Source organism: Sapajus apella, unplaced genomic scaffold (assembly GCF_009761245.1).
Source record: "Sapajus apella isolate SASKATOON/1434 unplaced genomic scaffold, GSC_monkey_1.0 scaffold10, whole genome shotgun sequence".
NCBI classification, from domain to species: domain Eukaryota; kingdom Metazoa; phylum Chordata; class Mammalia; order Primates; family Cebidae; genus Sapajus; species Sapajus apella.
The window spans coordinates 13773622-13787409 of NW_022436950.1; the positions used below are offsets into that span (position 1 = coordinate 13773622).

The 13788-nt window shown below is 33.3% G+C and overlaps 1 long non-coding RNA gene across 1 annotated transcript in view; it reads left to right on the forward strand.

Annotated features, from left to right (window-relative positions):
* LOC116551506 overlaps positions 1-13027 on the forward strand; it is a 16335-nt gene extending 3308 nt beyond the window's left edge. Inside the window, exons 2-3 of the long non-coding RNA XR_004268974.1 lie at positions 1384-1394; positions 13017-13027. This is a non-coding gene — a long non-coding RNA (uncharacterized LOC116551506). The remainder of the gene's footprint in view (positions 1-1383; positions 1395-13016) is intronic.
* The last annotated feature ends 761 nt before the right edge of the window (positions 13028-13788 follow it).

Here is a 13788-nt window from a genome sequence, read left to right on the forward strand (position 1 = left end):
CCATACTGTTTTCAACAGAGGCTGTACTATTTTACATCCCCAGGAACAGCATATAAGGGTACCCTTTTCTCCATATCCTCACCAGTATCTGTTGTCTTTGTCTTTTTAATAATAGCCATTCTAACTGTGCTAAGATGATACCTCACTGTGGTTTTGATTTGCATTTCCCTTCTGATTAGTGAACAGTTTTTCATATACCTTTTGACTCCTGGTATGTCTTCTTGCATAAAATTTCTATTCATGTCCTTTGCTCATGTTTTAATGGGATTATTCATTGTTGTTGTTTTTTTTTTTCCTCTCAAGTTGAGTTCATTGTATTTTCTGGGTTTTTAGTCCTTCGCTGGATGAACAGTTTGGAAATATTATTTCCCATTCAACAGGTTGTCTTTTCGCTCTGTTGACAGTTTCTTTTGCAGTGCAGAAGCTTTTGAGTTTAGTTAGTCTGATTTGCCAGTTTCTGGTTTTGGTTGCTGTGGTTTTGAAGTTTAGCAGTAAAATCTCTGCCCAGACCAATGTCCTGAAGTGTTCCTCCAATGTTTTCTTCTAGTAGTTTTACAGTTTCAGGTCTTATGTTGAAGTCTTTAAACCATCTTTAGTTAATTTTTGTGCATGGTGACAGATAGAGGTCCAGATTTATTCTTCAAATTTTTTTCTCTTTGTGCCTCTAATTGGAAAACGCGTAGATATATATTCAAATTTGCTAACTTTTAATGTCATTCATTCTGCTCTTTAGTCTATCTTTTATATATCTATGCATACACATATTTATATTTAAATGTACATAATACATTTTTCACTTCTAGAGTTTCTTTTTCTTACTTTATTATAGTGGTTAGTACCACAAGTATAATATTAAACAGAATTGTGATAGCAGCACACTTGCTTTATTGCTGACCTTATAGGAAAATCTTCCAAAATAAGTTTTTTCTCTCTAATTTTCTAAGGATGTTTATATCAATAAGGGATATTATTTATCAAATATTTTTTCTGAACTTACTGAGAAATCATGTTTCTGTTAAAACTTTTTAATTTGAGATAATTATAGGTTCAGTGGCAGTTATAAGAGATAACCAAGAGATTCCATTTCTTTTTAACCCAGTTTCCTCTAATGATAACATCTTGCAAACCTTCAGACAATATCACAACCAGTATATTGATATTGGTATTAATACAGTCAAGATACAGGACATTTCCATTGCCACACCAATCATATCTGTACAGCCCACAATGTCTTTCATTCAACCCCCACACACTTTGTAACCTCTGGCAATTTCTTTTTTTTTTTCTTTTCTTTTTTTTTCTTTTTTTTGGAGAGGAAGAAAGAGGAAGAGGAAGAGGGAGAGAGAACAGGGGTGTTGCTTTATTGCCCTGGCTAGAATGCAGTCTAAAAATGGGTATGCCTGTACTTGTGTTTAATAATAGAGACACAAAAAAAATGAGGGAAGAAAATAATTAACAAGCAGCCAACCAATATTTCATTTAAACCTTTAAATAGGTGTGATGTGGTACTGAAAAGAGTGTATATTTTGTGTATTTAAAGTGGAGAGTTCTATAAATGTTAATTAAGTCTACTTGTTCCGGATCTGAGTTCAAGTCCTGGATATCGATGTTAACTTTCTGCCTCATTGATCTGTCTAATACTGATGTTGAAGTCTCCCACTATTATTGTGTGGGAGTCCAAGTCTCTTTATAAGTCTTATATACCTGGGTATTCCTGTATTGGGTACGTATATATTTAGGATCTTTAGCTCTTCTTGTTACATTGATCCTTTTATCATTATGTAATATCCTTCTTTGCTTCTTTTGATTTTTGTTGCTTTAAAGTCTATTTTATCAGCAAAAATTGCAACTCCTGCTTTCTATTTATTTATTTTTGCTCTCCATTTGGTTGGTAAATTTTTCTCCATCCCTTTGTTTTGAGTCTTTGTGTATCCTTGCATGTGAGATGGATCTGGATGTAGCATACCAATGGGTCTTGGCTTTTTTTGCCTGCCTGTGTCTTTGGATTGGGGGATTTAGTTGATTTAAACTTAGAATTAATAACAATATATGTGAGTTTGATACTGCCATTTAATGTTAGCTGGCTGTTTTGCCCATTAGTTGATGCAAGTTCTTAATTATGTTGATGTTCTTTATTTTTTGGTATTTTTTAGAAAGGCTGATACTGGTTGTTCCTTTCTATTTGTAGTGGTTCTTTCAGAAGCTCTTGTAAAGCAGGCCTGGTGGTGATGAAATCTCTGAGTGCTTGCTTGTTCACAAAAGATTTTATTTTTCCTTCGCTTATGAAGTTTAGTTTGGCTGGATGTAAAATTCTGGGTTGAAAATTCTTTTCTTTAAGGGTGTTGAATATTGGTTGTCACTCTCTTCTGGCTTGTAGGGTTTCTGCTGAAAGATCTGCCGTGAGTCTGATGGGCTTCCCTTTATGGGTAACCCAACCTTTCTCTCTGGCTGCCCTTAGTATTTTCTCCTTCATTTCAACCCTGGTGAATCTGACGATTACGTGCCTTGGGGTTGCTCTTCTTGAGGAATATCTTTGTGGTGTTCTCTGTATTACCTGGAGTTGAATATTGTCCTGCCTTGCTCGGTTGGGAAAGTTTTCCTGAATAATATCCTGAAGCATATTTTCCAGCTTGGATTGATTCTCTTTGTCACATTCAGGTACACCTATCAAACGTGGATTAGGTCTTTTCACATAGTCCCATATTTCTTGAAGACTTTGCCCATTCTTTTTTATCCTGTTTTCTCTAATCTTGTCTTTTTGTTTTATTTCATTAAGTTGGTCTTTGACCTCTGATATCTTTTCTTCTGCTTGATCAATTTGGCAGTTAAAACTTGTGCATAGTTCGCGAAGTTCTCGTGTTGTGTTTTTCAACTCCATTAATTCACTTATATTCCTTTCTAAATTGTGAGTTATTGTTAACATTTCGTCAAACCTTTTTTCCAAAGTTCTTAGCTTCTTTGCATTGGGTTAGAACAAGTTCTTTTAATTCCCGGAAGTTTCTTATCATCCACTTTTTAAAGCCTGCTTCTGCTAATGGAACACAGTCTTCTCCATCAGGCCTTGTTCCGTTGCTGTTGAGGAACTGTGATCCCCTGTAGAGGGAGAGGCATTCTGATTTGGGGTATTCTCAGCCTTTTTAGGCTGGTTTCTTCCCTTGGTTATAAATTTATCCATCTGTGGCCTTTATAATTACCGTCTTTATAGTTGGGTTTCTAAATGGATGTCCAACTTGTTGATTCCCAGCGCTAAAATCTGAGCAACCCACTGCACCAGCCAAAACAGCGGCTTTAAGATTGATGGTGCTTTTCTGACTCTGCACCAAGAACTGCTGCACCAAGGAGCGGCAAAACTGCCTCACCGGCCGCAAGAGTCGCGCTGGCAACCCGTGGGGCTCCTCTGCTGAGAATCTCCTGGTGCCTGAGCAACAAAAATTGATCTGAAAGTGTGGCGTCCTCTTGTTCTCTGTGCTTTCAGTGGGAGTTACAATCCCGAGCTGCTAGTGATCAGCCATCTTGGATCTCTCTGGCAATTTCTAATCTTTTTGCTGCTTTTACAATGTTTGCAATTCAAGAATGCTGGATAAATGGAATCTTACAGTATATAATCTTTGGGAATTGGCTTTATTTTTATTTTATTTATTATTTATTTATTTATTTTTGCTTTGGGAATGTGACTTTTCCACAATCCTCTGGGGATTCATGTAGCTTGTTATATTTATCAATAGTTATTTTCTCTTCTTGAGTGAGAAAATTCTCTTAAATATTTTGTTAACATTTAATTTATGAAGTAGCTCAGGGTATGGATATACAATAGTTTATTTATTCCTTGAAGGAAATTAGGATTGTTTTCTCTCTGGACCTATTATTAATAAAGATGCTATAAACATTTGTTTACATGTTTTTGTATAAATATGTTTTTATTTTTCAAGGATAAATGACAGAGTGTAATTAATGAGTTTTTTATTTTACAAATGATTTTTCTACATCAGCTTATATGAACATGTGGTTTTCTTCTTTAGCCTGTTAATATGATGGGGTATATTGATTGTTCTCTGAATACTGAACAAACCTTGCATGGATGGAATAAATCATCTTTCTATTGAAATGCTATCATTTAAATAATTTATTCTGTCATTATAGTGGATTATATTCCAGTCTTCAATAAACTCAACCCAGCTATAATATAATGTCCCTTTTCTATACTATTGGGTTTATTTTGTTAATATTTAATTTATGAATATTGCATCTATATTTTTCAGTAAAATTGTCCTATAATTTTCCTTTTTAAAAATTCTTTTGATTTCAGATATGTTATAAAGGTCACGCTGACCTTATAAAATGAGCTGGAAAGTATTTCTCCGGTTTCTAGTCTCTGGAAGAATTTGCATGTGTTTGTCATTATTTCTTTCTTATGTGTTGGGCAGAATTCACTGGTGAATTCTTTTTAGTCATGATAATTTGTGTTTTTCTAGTAATTTGTTATTATTTTCTAGATTTTTATTTTTATTGCTTTGAAGTTAATCATGATAGCTTCATATTATATTTTTTAAATGTCTATGGCATTAGTAATGCAACTCTTTTCCATACTGGCTATTTGAGATATCTCTCTGACATTTTCTCTGTCTCTCCATATCTCTCTGTTTCTCCCCACCTCACCACTTCTCCCTCTTTATCAACATAATAAAGGGAATTATCAATTTTATTAATCTTTTTAATATGTTAACATTTTGTTTTGTTGGCTTATCATATTGTATATTTGTTTTCTATTTTATTATTTTCTCTTCTTTATTAAATTTTTATTCTACTTTGTTGAGTTTAATTTGATGTTATTATAACCTCTTGAGAAGGATTCTTAGATCATTGTTTTCTGCCTTTCCTTTTATATATTAAATGAATTTAAGGCTATAATTTCTCAGTAAGCACAGTGGCAGCATCTTGCTTGTTGAGATATACAGTAGCTTTATTCATATTCAGTTCAATATATTGTAAATTTTCATTAGAATTTATTTTCTAAAGCATATTTTTCTAAAAATATGTTCCTTAGTTTCCAAACATATGGGAATTTTAGTTATTTTTTGTTATAATTGATTTCTAAATTAATTTCACTGTGATTTAGAAATATCTTATGCATTATATAAATTCTACGACATGTTGAGACTTTATTTCTAGCAAATAATAATTTTTGTTAAATATTTCATGGTCACTTAAAAAACCTATTTTCTATAGTTATTAGGTGAAGTGTATGAATTACAACAAATCTGTAACTTTGTAGTTTGGATCATTTATATGTTTACTTTTTAATCTGTTTGTTTTATAAATTGCTAAAATGATGTTTAGTAAAATTTTCCAAACTTAAAAGTTTGATGTTTTTTTCTTATACTTTTGTCAAAGTTTTTTCTATATATTTTAGTCTAGGCAATATGCACACTTCATTTAAAATTCTGTCTTTTTGTTGGCTTGACCTTTTATTATTATAAAATATTCTTCTATTTCTACCAATTCTTCTTTTCTTAAAGCATTTGATATTCATTTGGCACTTTTTTTTTTAACTGTCTACCTGGTATCTACATCTGGTATCTATTATTTTAATTTTACCACTTTAATCTTTATATTCAGCTTTAGCTTTTCATAAACAACATAGGCTAATTTAAAATTTCATTTTGGCAGTACTTTAAGTAGAGAATTTAGTTCATTTACATTAAATGTAATTATTTCAACATTTAAATTTAAATCAATAATATTACTATTTGCTTTATATTTGTTCTACTTATACCATGTTACTTTTTCATTTTCCTTATTTATAACTTATTAAATATCTTGTTCTTCTAATTTCTTATATATTAACTAGCTACTAGTGTAGGCAAAATATAAATATAGATACAATAAATCTACATTTACTATTTATTTGTCAGTGAATTTACTTTAGAAAGCTTTAACTTGACTTAGGCTCCTGAAAGTGAATCCTGCATTGATAGTTCTTTTCTTTTCTTCACTATTCCTATACAAAGAAGTCAAATATTAGGTTGTTTCAGTTGTTCTTATGAAGGTACTTATATTTTTTACCTACTTTTAAGATTTCTTCTCTCCACCTTTATTATCCTACTATTTTGTTATGATGTATCTAGAAGGCTTAATACATATTTTTAATCTCATTAGAGATGAGGATTCTTTCTAATCACTTCTTTAATATCTCTTCTCAGTTTTGAAGAATTTTCCACCATTATCTTTTCAGTTATTAGTCCTGACCCATCCTCATTCTCTTCTCTTTTTCTGAGGCTCCAACTATACAGATAGCAATTTTGTAGACAGGTTGCAGCAAGGTTGATTATATCTATATCTAAGACCTTTTTATTTCCATCCAGTATGACTCTGGCCTTCACCATCTGACTTGCTTAGCCAATGGGATGTTAGCAATATTTATGCAAGCAGAGGCGTGAAGAAGTATTTGTGGTCATTCTGTTTTAATATTTATGCCAGGGTAACTGGTAGAAGACTACACCTTATGTTTTTAACAACCATAAAAAAAACACACAAAATATACGAAGAAAAACCTTCAGTAAGACTGTGATCCATGAAAGAAGGGAAATAAGGAAAATGCTCTGGCTATCTGCCAGGGAATTCTGACTGAAGAACAGATTTCTGGAGGCTGAGGTGATTCTGACCATCCTAATGAGTGAGAAGGTAAATACCAGAGTTCAAGGCAACTGATGCCACTGACTCTGTGGGGCAGGACCTGAGGAAAAAGGGAGACTGAATCAGGCTTATCTCAGAGGTCTATGGTGGCTTCCCCATGAGTACTTGACCAAAAGCTAGGTTTTACATGGAAGGAGTGATATAATACCTGACTTACCAGATACCTGTTCTACAGGGTTTGAGAATGGAAAATTGATATTAGCAGTCAGTGATGTGGAACACTGTAGAGACTAAAGGATAATCATTTTTATTGCCTCCCTGCCCTTGGCAGTAAGACCATGATAATATGGACATTATTTACTTATTTTTTCACACCTGCATATTGGCTCGAGACTAGTCCTAGATATAGTGAAGATTAACCTATATTTAGCAAATAAATAGTGATTTCAAGTACAACACAGCATATTCAATTGTATTAAGACTGCTTAGTTATTCTCTAATAATTCTGGGCAGTTCAGTGGATAGTTACCTTGAGCAATTTTACAAATCCTCTGTTGACCTCGGTTTTTATATCTGTACAACAGAGGTAATATTTGTACTTGTCTCACAGAACCGTTAACAGGTGTCAGTAGGTTAATGTATGTCTAGCTCATAAAACTGTACACACAATAAGATATTGTGTAACTTCCCTAAAGAAGGTCTTGCAATCTATTAAGATACTACAACCACATATAACATTATTCAGTGCACTAACATTTCTCTCCCAGTGTTTGGTGGTTTTTCTAAATCTCATTTTGTAAGTAAATTAAGTAAGATTCTATTTGATGCTCCAAACTAGATACATTGGTTTAGTAATTTACAACCTCTGTTTCTGAGTACTCTTTGGGCCTGTGATATAATCCTGCAGCTGAAAGATCTGAGTGAATAGATGCTAAGGAGAAAGGCCAGGTCACATTTTAAACACCAAATCAAATTAAACAAAATTAGTAAGTCAAGCCTTATCTCTATTATGATTAAATGCTATTATTGTTATGTAAGTGAAAATGTGTTAACATTAGTCATGCCACTGACTTCTTGACAGTAATCTTGACCTTTCACATTAGGTATTTGCATTCACTTGTATCAGGCTCTAGCAATTGAATATAGTTGGAGATATTGCACTTGTTGCATCATTTGAAATGTGAGATGAGATAAATTTAAAGGCTGCACCTGCTCTGAAATCTTTAGTCACCACGGACTGCTAATTTGGTTTCAACATCACAGCTGCATATCTATTTATGTAAATATTTAAATACTTAAATTTAATTAGGGAAAGGACAAGGCTTCTATAAGATGAACTATGTGTGATGTTTTACTTACTATTTATTTATTATTATATTTCTCTCTATCTCAGGGTCCTAAACTGTAAAATAAGTGGATATAACTTGATTCTTAGATTCTTCCAGTTCTGAAATTCTCTAGATCAATTAAAAGATGGAGAAAAGAAATTGGTTATAAGCATAATTTTGGACTGGCAATAGTAATTTTATATAGAAGGTGCATTGAAATTCCCACTTCAGCGATAATGACTCAGTATATAACATGGATAAATGATATGATCAAAAAAGTCATACAAACATGACCAGAATTTAAACACAGTAATATGATATTATTTTCTAAATGATCAACATTAAAGAAAATTATAGTACTATTATAGTATGTTCATCAATTACTGATTACAGTGCAGGCACTAATTATCTTTTAGAAATAAATTTTAAAAACTTTCAAATCATTTTGATTTCAGGGAAAAATACAAGCTCCAGCTAGCATAAGAAAAATAGTGGGATGGTGGTGAGTAGTTATTAGGGTCATCAAGCTCCATGTCTTAGCTGTGCCTTCACTGATGTTGGGTTGATACTCAGGCTGACCCTCTTTATGGGCTTCATTGTTTTAATTTATATTGTTATTTTTCTGCAGTGTCACATATTTACTGTCAGTACATATGTATTAGTTTGTTCTCATGCTGCTATGAAGAAATGCCCAAGACTGGGTAATTTATAAAGAAAAGAGGTTTAGTTGACTCACAATTCCACATGGCTGGGGAGGCCTCAGGAGCTTACAATCGTGGCAGAAGGCCCCTCTTCACAGGGTGGCAGAAGAGAGAATGAGTTCTGAGTGAAGGAGGAAGCCCCTTACAATATTATCAGATCTTGTGAGAACTCACTCACTATCACAAGAACAGCATGGAGGAAATTGCCATCATGATTCAATTACCTCCACATGATTCTGCCCTTGAAATGTGGAATTATTACAATTCAAGGTGAGATTTGGGTGGGGACACAGAGCCAAACCATATCAACATATCTGCTTGATATAGTTCTCATGGCTAAACTTACAGCATCACTGTGGCCATGCAATATGAGACTCTGACAGGCTAGGCCTAGATCATGAGTCAACATTTGGATCTGAGTGACAGAATCATTCATTCGTTCATTCATTCTTCCTTCAAGGATGTATTTAACATCTATTTATTATGCACCAACAATATACTAGGCACTGTCCTGGGTGCTGAAATATAGAAATGAGCAAATGAGCAAATCAGTCCTTCTTGTCAAGTATACCAAATGCCAGTGGGAAAGGAAAGAAAATAAATAAACAAACATCAAATGTGTTGGGAGGTAATAAGGGCTGTGAAAAAAATTCCACTACTAGTTAAATATTCAAAGGGAAGAAAATTAGTCTGTCAAAGAGCTATCTTCCTATAGTAGCACTGTTCACAATAGACAAGATATAGAATCAAGCTAAATATCTGTCTACAGATGAATGGATAAAGAAAATGTAGTGTATATACACAATGGAATACTATTCAACCATAAAAAGAGTGAAATCCTGTCACTCATAGTAATACAGATAAGCCTGGAGGACATTATGTTAAATGAAATAAGTTGGGCACAGATAATCAAATACTGCATGGTCTCACTGATTTGTGGAAGCTAAAAAGGTTGATCACATAGAAGTAGAGAGTAGAATAGTGCTTACCAGAGGCTTAGAAAGGTGGAGAAAAGTGGAGGCAGAATGAAGTTGGTTAATAAATACAAATATACAGCTAGATAGGAGTCATGTGTTCTAGCATTTTATAGTGCTGGAGGGTGACTATAGTTCACAATATTGTATATTTTCAGTTAGAATGTTTTTAATGTTTCCAAAACAAAACAAAAAAAATTTGAGGTGACAGATATACTAATTACCCCAGTTTGATCATTATACATTGTACACACATATTGAAATATCACTTCATACTCCATAAATAGGTAAAGTTATGTCAATTAAAAATAATAATAATTTTTTTTAAATTAGAGAGGCTAACAGGATAAGAAGGTTTGTCTGTCTGTCTGTTTGGTTGTTTGTTTTAGATAGAATGATTAATATAGTCCTCCCTGAAAGGGAAATACTTAAACAAAGACCTCAGTCATGTGAGGGAGTGAGCCATGTGGTTATGGACATGAGAATGTCCCAGAATGAAAAGAAAGTAAGTGCAAGGGCCTTGAGATGGGAGTGTGCTTGGCATAACTGTAAGGGGCTGGTATGGGGACGTAGCATGGCTGGAGCAGAGCTGGTGGATTAGAGTGAGAGAACACGAGGTCAGAGAGGTACCTGGACATGATTCTGTAGTCAAGTCTTGAAGGTTATTTTAAGGGCTCTACAGTTCATTCTTAGTGAGCTGGGATACCTTGGGCAGGTACTCTTATAGCTTACGGTATTTTTATTATCATCATTATCATTATTATTAGAGAGAGAGTCTCACTCTGCCACCCAGGCTGGAGTGCATTGGCACAATCTCAGCTCAGTACAAATTCTGCTTCTCAGGATCAAGTGATTCTCCTGCCTCAACCTCCCAAGTAGCTGGGATTACAGGTGCCCACCACCATGCCCAGCTAAATATTGTAATTTTAGTACAGACAAGGTTTCACCATGTTGCCCAGGCTGGTCTCGAATTCCTGACCTCGGGTGATCCTCCCACCTCGGCCTCCCAAAGTGCTGGGATTACAGGCATGAGCCACTGTGCCCAGACAGCTTATGGTTTTAGACTGAGAATGAACTAAATGTATTTCCTGAGAGAAAACTTAAGTGCTAAAAGAGGAAGAGTGACTATTGTGAAAGAAAATAAAAGTCATTGAAATTCCCAGCTTTTGATTCACTAATGAATGGGAACTTATTTTAACTACATGTGATATGAAAAAATTTGGTAACTGCAGCCTAATTTTAATAATTTAGGAAAAATGTTGAAACATAAAAATTGATTAAATTATTCAGTCTATACTTACAGGCATTTTCTATTTGTTGGAATTTAACTAGTCTTCTACACTCTTCTGATATCTATAATAGCTCGGTTGTTCTGAAGTTTATAAAGCTACCCCCCAGATTGTATCATTTTGAAGGAGTTTATGTAGATTAGACTACTCCAAATGCAATTTTTGTCTGCTCAGGATTACTTTCTGTATCCCTTTGGGAATATCTTCTCCATTCCATACAATTTTGGTAGAAATTTCAATCAAAGCTTTATACCATAATCTCCGATCTCTTCTACACCTACCATTACAAGGATGTGTGCATTGTATAGACTAGGCCACAAAGAATACCAAATCTTGCAGAATTATTTAAGAGAAAGGCATCAGCCTAAGGGAAGCTTCCTGTCTTCAAATTTCTTCCAGAAATAAAGAAGACTAACCTTTGATTTTAAGTCTATGGAAAATTGTCTTAGAAATGTTATAATGAAGAAATTCAGTCCATGTAACAGAAAAGCACATACATGAAGGATGTAGGGCTGAGAAATTAAGAAGGAGAAAAAAAGATCAAATTATGTGATGACATAATTTGATCAAACTGAATATGAAGACAGTCTGTTCTTGGACTTTTGTTTATCTAGGCAACATTTTTTCCTTTCCTGTGGTTTAACATGGGTGAAAATATAGATCTCTCACTTTCAACTGAATGAATCTTGACTAATACAGAGCAATAAAAGATAAACTGAAGAATGTATGGGAAGGTAATTTCCAAAGCTAGAGAAATACATGTCAGTTGTTACTTAGAGAAAGGGCCTCCGAACAACAGAATGTCAGTAAGAGTAACAGTCTTTTTCTCAACCAGTGTCTGTGTTTAGCAAATACTGGTAAATTGTCCAAACTATACCCAAGTCGAGTCTAGAGACATTAATAAGAAAACTCTTTGATGACAGTTTGGGAGCAGACGCTTTAGGGTTATGAAATGGAACTGATGAATTATTTCATTAGAGTGTGAGCTATCAAGTCTTGGCTTGGAGGCAGGACAGCCAATAATGGCAATTGGAAGGTAAAATGAAGGTGAGTCAAGACTGAATTCTCAAGAATGGAGTAGGAAAATTATGGGCATACCATAAATACTCTTTAGGATTTTACTAGGGAGGATCAAATGTCCTATTCCTTGTTGGTAGTACGGTTTTGTGTGGTCTCAGACCAGGAATTATGAATAAATAATATCTAAAAAAATTAGAGAATAGGATGATAGGAGAGATGAGAGAGTAAAAAAAGGGTATAAGAAAGACAATTTTATTTAAAAGAGAGAATGTATGACAAAATAAATACATAAAATAATAATATATTTTGAAAAAAATGGAAAAGCTCAAAGAAGAGAAATGGCAAGGTTAGGGGGAAGACGAGAGAGAGAAAGAGAGAACGAAGCAAAAGTTGGTTTGATAGAGTCAAATTTGCACATATTTTAAAATGTTTAAATATTTGGAAACCTCATTATTTTATTTTCTTTCTCCTTTTCTGACATGTAGGTATAATTATGGTTTGCTTCATACCAGCAGTTGAAAAAAAAAAAAAAAAAACAACAAAAAAACACAACAGCAAAAAGCATCAGATCAACATTGTGTTTTAGAATGAGCCTTCTCTTTGCTTCAAGCTTTGTCTTATAAACTAGAAGTTCTACGAAAACATTTAGCATCCACTATAAAAAGTGATTCGGTAATCCTGTCCACAAATCATTAATTTAATAAACTAATCTTATATAATTGTTTTTTCCACTCTGGGTTTTGACCTATTAGTAGCATTTTGGTTTTTATCACATTAAAATTGCATTTTAAAAATCATCATCTTTATCAGCTGTTTACCAATGTTCCAGGTATTATTTTTCAAGTAAGTTCTGATTTTTTTCATCATATAAACTTTAATTTTAAACATGAGACAACTTACATTAATAGGTACAAGACGTATAATTGCCAGTATTAAACTGCCTAAGTATTATGTTGTAATTATTTATAGCATGTAAATAAATGCCATTTATGCAGCAAGGGAAATTGAGTTATAAATTCTGTGCATTAATCTGTTTATTTTTGTATTCCAATTGCCTATACAGAAGTCTAGGAAGTTCTCTGTTTTCTTTTTCTTTAATCGTTGAATGATTATTTTACTTTATACTTATGGAAACTGAGACTTACTTTATACGTCTAATATTTTACTTTATACTTATGGAAACTGAGACCCAGAAAGTAAAACAATTAGCCCAATGTTTACTCTTTAGTGGCAAAGTAGTGATAAGGTTTCAAATTTCTTGATTCTTGCCTTTTCCTATCTGGGTTAAGAAGAAGAGGAAGGAAAAATATACCTAAGTCTATCCATGTTTATGTTTCTTTAACAGCAAAATATCTATTTTTATTATGAAAAATTCTGAGACCATTTTAATGTTTCAGTTATGTGATACCAAATGTTCAGATATTTTTAAATGCTAATTGAATAGGCTTCACACTGAAGAAAACCAGAATTAAGTATTTAATAACTTCTTACAATCTATTTCAATTAGCTAATTTAGCAATGAGCATAATCTCAAAGGACTAGTTAATTGAAATGGTGTCAAAAATCCTATTTATCATTACTAAACACCTGTCATAGTTTTAGTATGTCCCTTAAACTTCTCCAATGGTCTATGTATTTTAATATGTTTTTGAGGCTTAAATGTTTATTTTGCCATGTTTATTTCCCCACCAGGATTTTAAGTGGCTTGAAAAGAGTCTGTCTTCACTGTCCTGACTAAACATTTGGAATCACTGCAATGATCTCTGTGCTGAATAAAAAGTTTCTATCCGCAGTTAGATGAATGTTATTACTCCACAAAATACATTTAAAAATGTTTGGTTTT